Source organism: Pinus tabuliformis, chromosome 4_2 (assembly GCF_031772625.1).
Source record: "Pinus tabuliformis cultivar Carrire ecotype Pingquan chromosome 4_2, CPIR1, whole genome shotgun sequence".
In the NCBI taxonomy this organism is placed as follows: Eukaryota; Viridiplantae; Streptophyta; class Pinopsida; order Pinales; family Pinaceae; genus Pinus; species Pinus tabuliformis.
Window position 1 is genome coordinate 422,422,020 of NC_142304.1, and position 17,991 is coordinate 422,440,010.

Sequence of the window (17,991 nt, forward strand, 5' to 3'; positions counted from 1 at the left end):
AGAACACACATGTTTTTTTAGAGCATAGTTTTTGGCACTTTAAGTTTTTAAAATTTTTTTTTATGTACATTGCGTTTTAGAATGGTAGTGATTTTCATGCTGATTTAAAAAAGTGGTTATTTTGCATCAGACCTTTTTTTTAAAAGACCTATTTTTTTGACTTTAACTTTTCTAATGTATGAAATGTGAATAATTATTTTATAAATTTAATAATTTTGGAAGTGGTCTTCCTCTTCATATTTTCTTGTTTTTACTTTTATTTTTATTTTTATTTTTATTTTTATTTTTTTGTAGCGAGGGTTTTTATTGATTTGCATATTTAAAGAAGAAGGTCGATATTTTTCATTTTCGATATTTTGCATATTTATACATCGTTAATTAATTTTTCAATCCAAATGAAATAATTGTCTCTAAAAAAGAAATATAAAATTATATATAAAAAGAGACAAAAATAAAAAATAAAAAATATTAAAAAAAATATCTTATAAACCATAAAACAATTTGGAAAAAAAAAAAAAACAAAATTAATATATATATATATATATATAAGTCAGTAAAAATTGAGGAAAAAAAAAAAAACATTAGCGAAAACTAGGAAAAAAAATTAAAAACAAACTAGTTTAAAAAAAATAAATTAATTAATTAATGAAAAAAATTAAAAAATAACTAGTAAAATTAATATTTAAAAAAATTATCTCACAAACCATAAAAGAATTTGGAAAACAATATATATATATATATATATATATATATATATATATATTAAGTAAGTAAAAATAGAGAAATTAAAAAAAAAACATTAGAAAAAACTGGGAAAAAAAAATTAAAAATTAAAAACAAACTAGTTTAAAAAAAAAAAATAGAACTTAACAAAAAAAATTTTAAAACTAATAAAATTAATATTAAAAAAAACAAAAATAAATTCAAATTATAAAAAAAACAAAAAACAAAAAAAATGCGTATTTTTTATTAAAAAATATGTAATTATTTTTTATTAAACATAGATATTTTATTTAAAAAAAAAATCAAAATTTAATTTTTTTTTTTAAACAATCTTTTTTATTATTAAAAACAATTTTTATTTTTATTTTTATTTTTTATTTAAAAATAAAATTATTCAACATACCTTTTATATTTAAAAAAAAACAAATAAATAAAAAAATTAAACCTATATTTTATATTTTAAAAAAAAAAAAAATTAAATTTACATTTTTTTTAAACAATGCTTTTTTATTATAAAAAAATATAAATAAATTAAAAATTAAAAAATTAAAAATTAAAAATTAAAAATTAAAAATTAAATTTTTTTTTTAAACAATTTTTTTTTGTTATAATAAAAAATAGTTTTTTTTAAAACCATTTTTTTTTAATTTAAAATTTAAAAAATTATTAAAAAAAAATAAAAATTTAAAATATGAGCATTTATTTCTTATTTATTAAAAAAAAAATTATTTTTGGTGGCCCTCCCACCCTCGGCTGCCCGTGGTGGCGCTGCCGTGGGCGGAGGGCCTACAATCGACGGCCCGCCCCCCGGCCGCCCGTGATGGCGCTGCCGTGGGCGAAGGGCCTACAATCGACGGCCCGCCCCCAGGCCGCCCGTGATGGCGCTGCCGTGGGCGAAGGGCCTACAATCGACGGCCCGCCCCCCGGCCGCCCGTGGTGGCGCTGCTGTGGGCGGAGGGCCTACAATCGACGGCCCGCCCCCCGGCCGCCTGTGGTGGCGCTGCCGTGGGCGGAGGGGCCTGCACGCAGGCCCTACGCCCACGGCAGCGCCACCACGGGAAGCCGAGGCTGGGAGGGCCACCAAAAATTATTTTTTTTTAATAAATAAGAAATCAATGCTCATTTTTTAGACTTTTTAATTTTTTTTAATAATTTTTTAAATTTTAAATTTAAAAAAAAAAAAATTGGTTTAAAAAAAAAATAAACTATTTTTTATTATAACAAAAAAATTTGTTTTAAAAAAATAATTGTTTAAAAAAAAAAAATTTTAATTTTTTCTTTTATAATAAAAAAACATTGTTTAAAAAAAAATGTAAGTTTTAATTTTATTTTTTAAATATAAAATATAGGTTTAATTTTATTTTTTATTTTTTTTAAATATAAAAGGTATGTTGAATACTTTTATTTTTCAATAAAAAATAAAAATTGTTTTTAATAATAAAAAAGATTGTTTAAAAAGAAAATTAAATTTTGATTTTTTTTTAAATAGAATATCTATGTTTAATAAAATATAATTACATTTTTTTTTATAATAAAAAATACGCATTTTTTTTGTTTTTTTTTTTTAATAATTTGAAATTTTTTTTGTTCTTTTTAATATTATTTTTATTAGTTTTTAAATTTTTTCTGTTAATTTCTATTTTTTTTTAAACTAGTTTGTTTTTAATTTTTTATTTTTTTTCTTAGTTTTTTCTAATGTTTTTTTTTTTAATTTCTCTATTTTTACTTACTTACTTACTTACTATATATATAGATATTATTTTTGTTTTTTTGTTTTCCAAATTCTTTTATGGTTTGTGAGATAATTTTTTTAACATTTTTTGTTTTTTTATTTTTGTCTTTTATATATATTTTTATATTTGTTTTTTGATGATGATGATGATGATGGTTAACGTCCGCTGAGACCAAATAATGGTCAATCGGACCTAAAGAAACAAATTATCTATTTTGATTTAAGATTTTATTCCTATGCTCAAAAAGCTTGGAGAGAAGCCTCCCGAGCTCACTATAATTTTGACATTGTAAAAGGCTAGGAAGGTCAGTATTGTAACAAAGATTGTGAAACTGAGATCTAATGTGGTTATACGCGGGGCACTCTAAGAGGAAGTGGTTTTCATCCTCGATGTTCCTATTCTCACATATATGGCAAATCCTTTCCGTCCATGGCGTTTTAGGAACTGCCCAATGACCTGTTTCACTATGGAGCTCATGATAATTCGTTCTAATCTTTGCTATATTAATTTTCTTTTTTGAGCTAGTTAAAATAAAGAGATACTTTTGAATAATCAACATTTTAATCTTAATTTTAGTAGTTTTTAATTTATTTTTTTTAATTTTCTATTTTTTTAAATCTAGTTTGTTTTTAATTTTAATTTTAATTTTTTATTTTTTTTTCACCTACTTAATTTTTTGTTTCTTTTAAATGTTTTTTTTCTTTTCCACTTATATTTTTTTTTTGCCAATTTTTTATTTTGGTTTACAAGATAACTCCTTTTTTCCCCCATTTTTTTTAAATATTTTACTATTTAATTGTTTATAATTTTTTTTTTTGAGTTTTTTAATTCTTATCATTAATTTTGTTATTTTTACGTTTTTATGATTGATTTTTTTTTTTTCGTTTTTTATTTTTATTTTATGTTTTTCTTTTAATATATATTTTAATCTATGTTTTGTTTTGTTTTGTTTTTTTTTTTTTTTTTTTTTTTTTTAGTTTTTTAATTTAATGTTTTTTTGGGGTCATGATAAAATATTTCATGCCATTATTTCGAAATGTTGAAATTTTACTTTTGATAAAAAAAAATATTAAAAAAAAAAAAAAAAAAAAAAAAAAAAAAGTGTTCTTCCAGAATCAACCCTTTTCATTTTGAGGGTGTTTTTTGGATAATTTTTGCGTAAAAAATTGGTTTTCACTGCCATTTTTAAAACATGTTGAAAATTTACCCAAGAAAAGAAAAGGTGTTATTCCAGCATCAACACTTTTCACTTTTAGCACTGTTTTTTATGTTTTTTTGCCAGAGTTCCCGTTTTGAGTTTATAGTTCCCGTTTCAAAGTTTACATTGTTGCCCGATCTTGTTTAATTTCCATGCCCAAAATATAGTTTACATCACCAATACCTTTCATGTCAAATTTGGAGGACAATTGGGTCTTCAATTCCTAGATAATTTCATTGTTATTTCCAATCGGCAACATATCATCCACATACAAGGTCAAATAAATAACATGGTCACCAATTGATTTAAAATACACACAGTGATCTGCTTTGCTTCTGGTGAATCCAAGTCCCCATATAAATGTATCAAATTTTTGATACCACATCCTTGGTTACTATTTTAACATGAAGGGATGTTTTCTTCACATCCATTTGCTCTACCTCAAAATAAAAAGTAAAAACAACATATAAAAGTAATCTAATAGAAGCTACCTTCACAACAGGAGAAAAAATATCACCAAAATCAATTCTCAGCACTTGGGAATAACCTCTTACTATCAACTAAGCTTTGCATTTCTCCACCTTGCCTTATGCATTCATCTTTTTATTAAACACCCATTTGCTTCCAATGGGTTTCCTTCTAGCTGGAAACTTCACCAAATCCAAAGCCTCATTTTTGTCGAAAGATACCATTTCATCAACTATGGCCTCTTTCCAGATTTCTTCTTGATGAAATATATCCATGTATTCCTTGAGAAGTCACTTATAAATGATACATAGTACACATATTTACCCAGTGATGGAACTGACACAATCTCTGATATCTCTTTCACCCTCTTAGCAGTAGAGGGGAAACTCAAATGAATATTCTTACCATATACACAATGTTCACATGAAATCTAGAGAGAAATTAGACATTCCTTCTACCATACCATTACCATGAAGTATTAGAAGGCCCTTCTCTCCAATATGTCCAAGCCTTTGATGCCATAGCATGGTCTTTTCTCTAGAGACCACTAGATTTTCTACTCCACTTTCAGGAACCAAAGAACCATTACACCCATCAATAACAGTGCTACTTATAAGCTTGTACAGAGTTCCAATCCGAATTCCCCGCATTAATACCAGCACTCCCCAAATCATCTTGTAGACATCTTTCTCAAACACTATTTTTACACCTGCACCATCCATCTTACTTACAGAAATCATATTTATGACCAACATGAGAATATGCAAAACACCCATAAGTGTTTTAATCCTTCCATCTTGAAACTTCAGCTTGAATTTTTTGCATCCAACGATTCTAGCCTTCTTGTCATCCCCTAAGAATACATCACTACCATCATATTTCTCATACTCGCAGAACCACTCCCTGTGGGGAGTTAAGTGAAAGGATGCACCTGAGTCAATCAACCATGCCTTGTGATCTACATTTGTAATTGAATAGAAATCCATGTACACATCCCCACTTTCATATGAGGTGGTTTTCGCCTCTACAGAAGTAGCATCATCAGATCCCTTTCCTTTCTCAGGAGCTTTAGATCTACAATCCTTTTGAAGTGCCCTTCCTTTCCGAATTTCCAACGCACCTTTATAGGTTTTCCTAGATATATAGATCTCCCTCTAGATTTAGATCTCCCACCCGAGGACTTATTTTTATTTATGTTTTGGGACCATCCTCATACAGACAAGGCATCACCATTTTGGCTCTCCATATTTTTATGTCTCATCTCCTCCAATAGCAAGGATGAGACAATTTCATCAAAATGTAAGGTAGTTGTATTGCTACCTATTGCAACAACTAGACTATCCCACGAATCTGGTAGAGAACACAACAAATTGATGCACTTATCTTCATTTGACATTTTAATATCAACAGATAACAACTGGCTTACTACAATATTAAAAGCGTTTAGATGCTCTACCACCAAGTCTCCACCCTCCATCCTTAGGTTATACAACTTTTTCCGTAGGAACAAATTATTAACTAGAGACTTAGATTGGTACAAAGTCCTAACTTGTCCCACAAAGCCTTCATCGAAGCTTCCCCTAATACATTCAACAATATTGAATCTGAGATACACAACAGTATTGTGCTGTTTTCTTTTCGATCCAACTTCTTCCTATATTCATCGGACATTTTCATTGGTTTAGTACCTGAATCTACCACGATCCAATAATCTTTATCCACCAATAGATCCTCCATCTTGAGTTTACATAACTCAAAATTTTGATCATTAAATTTCTCGATCTTTATTTTTCCACTGCTCGCCATCTTCTTTCACCGTAAGAATCGATCCCACAAATGTCCCACTGAACGAGGTCTACCACGGGCCTGAGACAAACCCCTCAGTAAAAAAGGCGTCCTCTTGAAGCCAAACCTGGATCTAATACCAAATGTAGGTTTTAACCCTATACAGAAATTACTTGCAAACAAATTCTTAAAAATAGAAAATATACAATGGTGAGAAACACAAAACAAATACACAGATATTTCCCCTAGATCCAAAAATCAGGACTACCATATTGATATTTCATTATATTCCTTTCAATGTTACAATACATATATACATGACGAAGCATCCATAAACCCCAATCCATTAACCCTCAATTAGAACATAACCATATTTCCCTTGACTAGATCTACAAAATACCATGGGAAGAAAACCATCATGCCCAAAACCAGGTGTGAAATCCATGTCGCCCCCTTGTGACCGCCCCGATGCACCTGGCACAACGAAGGGGAGGCTAGCCACCCCCCAGCTTCACGACCAGTCATGGAAAGAATATAACACAAGCCCAACAATAGATGTGTATGTGTGTGTGCGCACACTGTGAAAACTTTATATTATGTTTTCAAAAGTAGGTCATTTTATTTAATTCAATGGTTGGATTTCAACTTATCATATGGAAAAGGATTAATTGATATATAGTTATAACATTATTTTATGCACTTTAACCTTGATATTATATGCATAGTATATGTTTTCACTTTTTGTTATGTCATATGTATCAGTTGTGTTAGCAACCCAATTGATGACTCAAATATTGAACACTAAATATGATGTATCATTTAAAAAAATAGCTTAAATGTGGGACCATTTTGCTAAGTTGGATTAGGGTAATGTTGTGTGGTCTCCTTTGGCAGTTTGTTGTGTGTATAGTTGAGTTGGATTCACGTTTTAGTTTTGGTTGATATTTGGTAAAACCCGCACTCCTAGCCTTTATTGTATTGCCTTGAGAAGTGAAGACTCATCTAACGATTTTAATGCAATACTAAAAACCCTACCAATAATGGATGCTCTCTATATTTTCGATCCATGGCTCAGGTTCAATGATATTTTTTGGTTTTAGAACTCATATTTGGAAATTCAATTTATTTGGGAGTTTTACAACAAGAATTTGCCATAGTTACTAGAGCTTGATTGTTAGTTGAAGATTTGATTTGTGAAAGCTATCATTTGTAGATTTTCTACATTATCTGGGTAATCCCTATGGTTAATTGTACATTTTTTTATGTTCTTTCAATTATTAGTTTACCTATCAAATGTTGTTGTATTTTTCCTTCTCTTCAAACTGCCCAATGGTTGTGCAAACCATTATTTCTCTATATTACTATCACATCTCAAAATATTGCATAGGTTTGAGAAAGGGTTCCTCCTACCCCTGTTCTTTCAAATTGCTCAGAAATTTAACAAAAAGGAGGTTCAAAACCTCTCTGTGAAACCCTATGAAATTTTAAATGAGTTCTAAAACCCTTTCCTACAAAATCATTTCAAATTATTGTAAATATGAAATCCTCTCCAATAATTGTTTCCATATCTGAATTTGACCTCAAATATTTCATTTCCTTATAAAAACTTATTTAAAATAAGTGTATGGCAATGTTGTGCAAATACAAGATTGTTGGTTATATCTTATGCAAGAATTTGACCTCTCTTCGTATTCCCTCTTATGTATAAAGAAAAATTACACACACACACATGTTTTATTACTAAATATTGAATGGAATCTCTTTTTTTTAAAGGGCGTCCCTTTTGTTTAAAACCTAAGAAGTTTTTCAAAAAAGAAAAAAAAAAATTGTTGTTGGAGAGGATGTAATATTATGTTCCATAAACCTACATGTAATATCATGTTTTATTGCTCATTATTTTGCATACATTCCCCCTGTCATCATCACTATTTCACCTCTGAATTTGCTAAACCCTAGTTCAAACCCTAATATAGCAATTTTTCAAAAAGAGAGAAGAAAAGAAAAGAGGGTTAACAAAAAAAATATGTTTTATGGTAGGCCTTTGTCATATCAATACGTAGTATTATATATGTGCCTTCCATAACAAATTTAAATTGCATTATGAATTTTACTGGGTTTGAACCATTTCCCTTTTGTGTCTAATTTGTCCACTCAATTTTTTCTTATCCATTCATCCCTCAAGCATGTGAAAGGTGACTGGATTTTTATTAGTATTGTGGATTTGTAACAATTGAAAAGTGAGATGTGTAGTTGATGTCTTTCTTGATTAATGGTTTAAGTATTCATTTGTATATTATTTAGAAATGAGTTTAGGTTCACAAGGCTAGGGTAGAGGAAGAGAAAGGAGGAATAGACCACTAGGCTAGTGGGATTCTGGCAGGAACAAATTTTTTTTCTTTTTTCTTTTTTTAATTTTAATGTTGATTCAAATGAATTTCACCATCGTGTGACCACTGGTCATATCAATTTATGGTCTCCCAAGGTATTATGCATCCCTCCTATTTATCAAAACATCTTAGCTTCCTCTCTCTAGCCTCACCCTAATATAGAAGAGATACCTAGATCCTTATCTGCTAATGCACAAGTAAATGTGAATGATGGTCGGAACACCATTCAAAATTTACCTGAATGTGATGATAATGCTTGGAGTGATATTTCTAAAATTTCATACCCTTTTTCTAGTTATCATTCAGCTACGCATGATGCCTCTCCATTTTTTGGAAGACTTGTTCTTCAGGTGCATTCAGAGGCTACTCCTTCTCCTACTATTTATAGCCATACTCATCATCATTCTACTCCTCCTTCAGCTTTCATATTTTTTGCACCTTGTCCTCCATCCACTTCCTTGTCAATGTTTCCATTGCAAAATATCTTGAACATAATGTCAGTGTAGGATATCGGCCAAATCCCACAACCTCTGCTTCAGATCAAAGTACTGAAGATCAATATCAATATGAAGCAAAGCGACCTTGCTTCTCTATGGAAAGATTCTTAGCAGAATCTAAGAATAATTCTTATCCCTTTGCATATAAATTCTAATGTTTTGGTGATGAATTTTGATAGTAATTTTGGCACAAATATTTAATGTTGTGAGATTTTGATGGTTGTGCCTTAAAACTGAAAATTTTGAGAGGGATATTGAGAGTTTATATCTGATAATTTAAGAATTTTGGATAGGGATAGGTTAATGTTGCAATATTTCTCTGTTTTGATGTTATTTCATATTTGTGGTTGACCTAGAAAAGAGGAATATTTTCATAACTTTGGACATGACTATGACATTGGCCACTTTATATTTTGAATGAGCATGGGAACTTGATCTGATGGCTAATATGCTTATGTGATGCATGCATATTTTATATGGTTGATGATCGTGAATTTGAGATATTATTTTATGGTCAATGTATATTGGATGTGGGTCCTCCCCATTTCAATTCATTCCTATTTTTAAGGACCTTTCCCTTAGTTGTCTTCCCTCAAACAATTTTAGTTGAGCCTTGATAAAAATTTAAAGACTTGTTCTTTAAATCAACAATTATGATAATTTTTCTGTGAAATAAAGGATATCTATTCAAGATGGAGGAAAGACAAAAAGAATTAGTTGCAATACAAGTTAGTATGATCTCATTTTCATTCTTCAATTGGGTTATTATTCACTATGTTTAGATATTTGTGACTCACAGGCATTGATATATAGGGATTCTTTTAAATAGTAGCATTGACGGAAGTTAATAATATCTCTTGTTGTCAGATGTATTAGTAATTTTAGTTACTATTGATTTATATATGATATATTTTTTGTCAATACTAGTGTCAGCTCTATTTTGTAGTAGCATAGCATTATCTGAATGTGCCTTTGAGCTTGTTGCAACAAGATTTATTTCATTTTTTTGTTTATGTCTGTTAGCATTTGACCACACAGCCTTGTAAACGAGGTCATTTTCCAAGAAGTTGCTGATGCAAACTTTTAGCCTAATCAGTTTGTTATCATCATATTTGAAGACTATTATTTAATGATATCAATAATGAATCTTGAAGTTTTTCTTCCATATTGTATCTTTATCATTAGACTTATGTTTTTTCTCTTTTTGTATTACTTGGTATCTGTGTATTATATACTACAACCCTTTTATTCAAGGGAAATTATCTTAAAAAGAAGTAGTAATAGTATCTACATTTTATTTTTTGTTTGTGAGTTTGGCTTGAAAATCCAATGGTTTCAATTACTGTTACGTTTAACAACATATCCTACTTTCCTTTGTTTTACACATTGTAAAGATTTTTAGTTTGATAGTTTGTTTTTCTTTTCTTTTTTTACTTCGAAGTTGTATTATAAGCTATAAATCGGGTATAGTACGTACGTTCCTGGCTTACCCAACTAGAGATTCAAGGGTAGTGTGAGTGAATCTTTAAAATCCTTTCTAGTGACCATACTGGGGAGGAATGATTTTTCTTCCTAGTTAATTGGTTATTTTGATTTGTCCCATTTCTTTTGTTCTTCTTTTGCATCTTTCTGTTTCTTTTATTGCTAGCTTTATTATTATTTTTAATCTTTTGACAAGATTGATGACCAAAGTTTAGCTTTTTAGGCCAATTATTGATCAGCACAATATAGCTCAGGCATTATTGTCTACAGCTAAAGAAATAACAACAAAAGAATACAACCAAGGTCAGTTGCTTGCCTTAACTACTATGTTATTGTATTTGTATGAAATATTATCTTTTCTCGAACAAGTTGATTGAATTTAGTCTTGACTGATGACTCAAACTATCTTATTCAACCTAATATATTTCCAAAATTTAATAATTAGATCATTTTTACCATTGACCTATTTAACCTTTCCCTTGACACTGCAAAAACTCGTAAATAAATTGAGAAGCCTTGGACCGCCATTTCGTGTGATATTGAAATTGTTGATCAATAATTACTTATGCACCTTGTAATAGTCCAACCTCTTGATTAATAGATGCACACTCGTTTTTTCTAATCTTGATCTTCACATTATAATACTAAAACCCCACTTCAATTAAAATCAACACATCAATCAACTAAAACCCCTCATCAATCACATAGGTTGAGAGGAAGATCTCCTGAATGTGATTCCTTATTAGTTGTTAGAGGTAGAAGAAAGAATTTAGAAAATATTTAGAATTTTCTTAAGAGATCACTATCTGAATATAACACTACATTCCTAAATCAAATTCCAATATTTGGTATTAGTCCCATTAAAATCATTGCACCTCCTCTAGGAAGTGTTTTCAGCAAATATTAGCCTACTCTTCACCCCAATTATCCTAATAAGATTATTAAAAAAAATGGGTTTTTTTAATGTGAGGAAGACTTGAATGTGACCCCTTGTCATGTTCCATCTCCATTGAATTTACCTCCTACATTTGTTCACTTACCTAAATTTAAAGATTATTTTCCTAGATTCCCCAGAGATAGGACCCACACTATTTAAGAACTTTTAAGTGCCTTTTCAAATGCCTCCAATAATATATGGGCTAATGTTGAAGATGCTTGCTTGAGGATTTTTGTTAATACCCTATAAGGAAGAATTTCTTCCAACTTTTATGATTTTCCTCCTAAAACCTTTTCCACTTGGGTTGAACTATCATATTGGTTCAAATCCACTTTTGGGAAGTAGCAAAGTCCTACGGATTGGCTTAGGGGATATAACAACTTGATCTTTAGACCTAGAGAAACTATTTTAGCCTTGAACCTAAGGTTCACAAAGCTTTATAACAAGATTTAAGATACCCTAAGACCACATACTCAAGCAGCCCTGATTCATTGCTACAATATCATCCCTACTCTCTATAGGAATTGGCTTGAAGAGAAATCTATTAATGATCTAGAAACAACCTTACAAACTAGCCTTGAATATGAAGATCAGAACTTGACAACTAGTATCCCTTTGAATGAATCTAATAAGAGACTTGATATGAACACACTCTAACAGTTAATCGGAGACACGAATAATCACATGATCTATTTTGAACTCAAGGTTGTACCCACGCCCCCTTAGTCTACTCTTCCACCCATCTCTCAGCCTGCTCCTATTTCTTCTACTCTAGGAACTCTCCTTCTGAATAATCATTGGTGTAACTTTTGTGAAGACTATCATGATGAAAAGACTTGTCAAATTATGAAGGAAAGTAGAGAGAGATTTTTTGGGGAAAACCCCACTTCCCCACCTTCAAATCCCACTGTAAATACTCTCTACTGGATTGATGATGATGTAAACATTGCAAATACTCATGTTTGGAATTACAACAAAAAAAATTAGAATAATTCTTCTAGCCGTAATCATGCTTCAAACCAATTTTCTTCAAATACTAAAGATGAAACTCCTCCTAATCGTATTGATAATTTACCCAAAGCTTCCAAAAAATACCATATCATAGAATATTTATCCAAAATCAAAGTTAATGTTGCACTTCTTGATTTAGTTCAAACTCCTAAGCAAATTGCAAATTTGAAAAAATTTCTTCAAAACAAGAAAAAACACTTGCTCCTTTGATATCCATCACTGAAATGGAAGATGAGAATGAGCCTTTCCAGAATCAAGATGTTGAAGTGGTAACAAATTATAAGCAGCCTAAAAACCCACCCTTTTATGTCTCAATGAAATTTTTTGATAAGATATCTCATTGTTGTCTCGTAGACGGGGGTTTTGACCCAATTGTTATGTCTAAAACAATTATGGAAGAAAATGGACTTTCATGTTCAAATGAAATTCCTAAGAATATGTTGGAATTTTACAAACAAATGCAAACCATGATTGGTGAAATTAAGGATCTCACATTAGTAATGTGTTCTCATCCTGAAATGTACACAGCTTGTAATTTTCAAGTCATTGATATGTTTGTTAGTAATTATCCAATCATTCTTGGTAGAGACTAGAAATCATTGACAGGTGGTTATTACTCCATGGATGGTTCTCATCTCATCATTCTTAATGGTCCCAAGAACATAATTATATATAGGGAAGAAATAATAGTTCCCTATATCGAGAATATTCCTCAACCATCAGTAAAGTACATTGAAGCGGACCTTGGAATTTACTCAATCTTTAATGAAGGAGAAACTAGCAACCAAAGTACTTTGAATTTTTCTTCTGATTCAAATTTGATTTAGCATATGTTCTTTGATGGGGAATCATCACAAGTAGGAAATGGGAATGGTATTCTTCTAAAAAATTCTTTTGGACAATCATATACTTATTCTTACCACTTGATTTTTTCTTGTACCAACAATGTAGCAGAGTTTGAAGCTCTACTCCTTGGGTTAAATAATCCCCTTTTGCTTGGAATACAAAATATTTATGTTTTCGAGGATTCTGAGGATTTTGAGTTAATTGTCAATTTAATCAAAATAATCCATACTCTCTCAAACAAAATAATAAGGTGCTACACAACCCTCTCTTCGGATGCAATTCTAGAATTTAAAAGTTTTAACATCACACATGTAAATTGGACCATGAATGTTATTGTTGATCATCTAGAAATGTATGTCGCAAGGCTTGAATCAATATATAAGCATGACTACACTGTTGTAACAATGTATGGACCTTACCTTCCTGACAATGAAGAATCCTAGCAAGTTTTTGATGATGACCAAGATAATTTGAATTTTATTACTAATGATATCAAAGAATCATCTCAAATCAACAAACTCAACCAAAATAAATATCCTAAAGGTTTGGTTCCTTTGGAATATGTTTTAATAGTTAGTGATGCTACTAATTTCTCCATCAAAGAAATCACTTTGTAAAACTACTAACAAAACAGTGTAATTGGACATTGGAATAGAGAATGAGCCCAAAATTATATATGTTTCTAAATCATGCTCCCAAGAAGAAATTGACAAATTCACGCACCTCTTTCAAAGTTTTTCTAATATCTTTGCATGTTCATACAGTGACTTGAAAGGTTTTGATCCTTCCCTCATTTCTCCTACTATACTGATCAAAACCAATTTTCCACCTATTAAACAAAAGTAAAGACCCATAAATCCAACTTTAGAGGCAAAAATTAGAGCTAAATTGGATAAAATGTTGGCTTCTCACATTATTTATCCTATTAAATATTCTAAATGGGTGGCCAACGTAGTCCCAGTTAGAAATAAAAATGGCCAAATTTGTTTGTGTGTCGATTTTCAATCTCTAATTAAGGCTAGCATAAAATATCATTTCAAGTGTATTTGGATGATTTGAAATGCTATTCTAAATAATGGATAGATCATTTTGACCATCTTGCAATAGTTCTTACTCATTGTAGAAAATATGGAATATCGTTAAATCCTACTAAGTCTATTTTTGGTGTCAAATTGAGCAAACTACTTGGAAAAATTCTCTCTGATTTAAGAATTAGTATTGATCCTGAAGAGGTATCTGTTTTTCAAGCTCTCTCTCCTTCCACATCGAAAAATGGCATTCAATCATTCATGGGAAAAAATAATTTTGTAAGGCGTCTCATTCCAAAATTCGCTAAAATTATCAAGCCAATTCACAATGTATTTAAAAATGATCAATATTTTAATTGGAATCTTTCTACGAACCAAGATTTTCTGATAGATCAAAGATTTAATTTCCACGGCTCTTGTTTTGGATACTCCATGTTTTTCTAAAATTTTTATCATATATACCAATGCTACATAAGAAGCAAACTCTACGATCTTAATGCAAAAGACCAGTGAAGGAATGGAACATCCCATAACATTTTCTTGTCAACGTTTATCTGATGATGCTATGAAATACTCAGTGATTGAGAAACATGCATACTCTCTTGTTAAAGATGTTGAAAAATTTAGGCATCTAATTCTTGGGATACATACTGAGGTAAAAACTCCTCTGCCTGCTATGAAACTTTTTCTTTCTCAAAATTTGTTATTTGGAAAAGTAGTGCATTGGTGGGATAAAATTTAGTAACATGAACTCACTATAAAAAATACTAGCACTATCAAAGGTTGAGATATAACGTTGCACCTTGCACAAGATTTAGATCATATCAAGGATCTTAAATTTCATAATCAATATTTTGTTGATTTATTTGTCATTGAAACTAAACAGTCTGAAAATATTCATCACCCTAGGTATCATGATATCATTTTTTATCTGACTTACCAAAGATGCCCATAAAACTTAGGAAAAATCCATAGAAGAAAGCTTCGACTGGTTCATCAAAATATGTGTTTGTAGGCAATATTCTCTTTAGGAAATCTCTTGAAGGAATACTTCTTAGATGTGTGGATGATAAATCTACAAATCACATTCTCAAATATTTTCATGGTACATCTAAACAATGAGATCATGTTAATGGTCATTTCGCGGCAAGAGCTACAAGCTACAAAATTTTAAGAACCAAATACTAGTGGCCACATGTTTTTAGTGACACTTTCAAGTTTGTTAGTTCATGCAATGAATGTTAATGCGCTGCTAGAAAGTTGCAATATTAATCAATGCCTTTAAATATTATTATTAATACATACCACTTCGTCAAATGGGGAATTGATTTCATAGGACCCATTAATCCTCCTCCTTCAACTGGTCATGTTTATATTTTAACCGCAACAAACTATTTCACTGGATGGTCTGAGGCAGTTCCTCTAAAAAAGGCCACTGGTGATTAGGTTATCCTTTTTTTAAGATATTTTAATGCTTAGATTCGAGACACTTATTCATATTGTGTATGATAATGGATATGCCCTTCTTTCTTCTAGATGTGTACCTTTTGTAGCAAGTTCACTATTAAGCACATCATTTTCATCTTCTTACTATCTCCAGGAAATGGGTTATTCGAATCAACCAACAAAAATCTTCTTAAAATTCTCAAAAAGATCATTTCTGACAATCTTATAGAATGGAACATATTGCTTTCCAAAGCCTTGTGGGTTGATCGTACTACCACCAAGGAAACTACTAGCATAACACCCTTCTAGCTTGTCTATGGGTAAGAAATTTTCATGCCTATCGAGCTACAATTAGCCTCCTTCCACATTTCCTTTCAAACTGAAGAGTTCAGTGAGCCTGATTTAATCAATTATTATCATGCACTTTTAGCTCTCGATGAACAAAGAACTAAATATATTGATCAAATTTAGAAAAGGCAAGAAACAGTCAAAAGTTATCATGATAAAAGGGCTAAATATGTTACTTTTAAAGTGGGGTGAAAGGTTCTTTTATGGGATCCAACCCATGTTGTGAAAGGAAAACAAACAAATTTCAAAAGGATTTGGATAGGCCCATATGAAATTGCTACTAAGGTTGGAATCAACTCTTATTTTCTGAAAGATTTTGATGAAGGACTTCTATCTTATCCTATCAATGGTTCTTACCTCAAGCTTTATTCTCACCCTACAATAGGATTAGTCTAGTTATAAGTTTGTCTCTGGTCAATTACCCTTTGTTTTATGTTTTATGTGTTCTTTTATTTTAATTTCCTTTTGTTGTTTTATTTTATGTTAGTTTTTGTATGTTGAATCTTTGTTAATGTATGAAAGAAGGGTAGATATGCATCTTAAGAAACTTCTATGCAAAAACAACAATCTTTCTATCGTATTGCAGCTTGCTCAAAATGTGAAGACAAAGGTACCACTGATAAAGTATAACATGGTATTATTATTTTAAACATTGAGTACATATATTGTAACTCATTTTACTCTAGCAAGATGAAAATATCAACCTCCCTTTCTCTAAGAAAAATTTTCTCTAAGGACTTTTTCCTACAAGTGACAAATTATTAGGTGAGTGCATATTTTTTAAAACTTTCCTGTGATGAAGATGGAATTCGGGTTACATAGCTCATTTTTTCTTTACCTGCAAAGCCATAGATTTTGAAGTTCAATATAACTGCCTATATTTCCATGTGGATTTTCCAGACTTTGATACCTATTTTGAGACTTTTTCAAGCTTGGCCACACCTCAAGTTTCTACCAATGATTTTGTTTTCATTTTCCTTATAAAGTCGTTTCATTTTCGTGATCGAAAGGGGAGGACCACTAAGATGTTTACATTTAGTCCACTTTATGAAAAGAATGAATTCACATAATTGACATGAGATACATTTAATACTATTACAATATGTTATGATATTTGGATATGCTTTCTCTACCTGCAATCACAACATGAAGATTAGTTTGTTATATGAAAAGATAAATGGATGCAACAACAAAGAAAAAAAAGAACAAAATGTTAATCACTTATAAGATTGGACAACAATAATGTCATTACATTGCATTACAATTATGGATTGGAAAGAGTTGCCATTCTAAGATATCCCTGGTTCACCATGGTAAAATTAGTTTGTTGGAATTTGTGTGTGTGTGTGTGTGTGTTGTGGAAACTTTATATTATGTCTTCAAAAGTGGGTCATTTGATTTAATTCAATGTTTAGATTCTAATTTGTCATATGGAAAAGGATTTAATGATATATAGTCACAAAATTATTGTATGTGCTTCAACTTTTATATTATATGCATAGTATATGTTGTCAAGTTTTGTTATGTCATATGTATCAGCTGTGTTAATGACCCAATTCATGATTCAAACATTGAACACTGAATATGACATATCATTTTTTTTAAATCTCAGCCTGAATGTGTGACCTTTTCGTTGAGCTAGATTAGGGTTATGTTGTGTGTATTGTTGCGACAACCTAACTTGATGATGTGTCCACTATTACATGGTTTCCTTTGGAAATCTATTGTGTGTACAATTTATATGATTTACATTTTAGTTTTGGTCAATATTTGGTAAAACCCACACTCCTAGCCTTTATTGCATGGCCTTAACAAGAAAAAACTTGTCCGGCGACTTTAATGCAGCACTACAAACCCTACCAACAATGGATGTTCTCTATTTTTTTTATCTTCAGCTTAGGTTCGAAGGTAATTTTGGTTTTACACCTCATTTTGGGAAATTCAATTTTACTTGGAAGTTTTACAACCAAAATTTTCCATAATTACTGGAGCTAGAATGTTAGCTAAAGGTTGGGTTTGTGAAAGCTATCATTTGTTTACTTTTGGCATTATCCTAGTAATCCCTATGGTTAATTGTACATTTCATTGTGTTCTTTCAATTG